This window comes from Eimeria mitis, genomic scaffold, assembly GCF_000499745.2.
Source record: "Eimeria mitis Houghton genomic scaffold, Emh_scaff2762, whole genome shotgun sequence".
Lineage (NCBI taxonomy): Eukaryota > Apicomplexa > Conoidasida > Eucoccidiorida > Eimeriidae > Eimeria > Eimeria mitis.
The window spans coordinates 1-635 of NW_013571106.1; positions in this window are offsets into that span (position 1 = coordinate 1).

Sequence of the window (635 nt, forward strand, 5' to 3'; positions counted from 1 at the left end):
TATATATATATATATATATATATATATATATGTATCCTAACTATTTTTTTTGTGTATATTTTAAACAAACTATTAATATTATATTATACATAATATAATATTTTATATTTTATATTATAAATATATTTTTTTATTTTATATTATAAATGTATTTTTTTTTTTTATCTGTGCTGCAGCAGAGGAGACTGAAGTGAGGTGTATGTACACCTGGTGGTTGCATGCATGCTACAGCAGAAGAGCGGCCTATAACATAAAAACTAAACTATATTATATTATAAAAATAAAATAAAATAAATAATTTAATAATTAATTAAATTATTTTACACAAAAAACAGAAACAACAGCAACAAAGAAAGAACAAAACTCACTAGCAGCAACGAGACAGCAGCAGCAGCAGCAGCAGCAGCAGCAGCCTCTACCCCTGGGGGTGCTCTTGCTGCAGCAGCAGCTATATAAAACAAAAAATAAATTAAATAATATTAAAAATAAACACAAATTCAACAAAACAAACAGACAAAACAGGCCTATCAACGCTAACAGCAGCAGCAGCAGCGGCCCCCGTGCGGCTGCTGCAGCTAGGTTTGGTGTTAGCAGCTGAACCTTCTTTGTTTGTTGGTGTGTAAGAAACACACCGA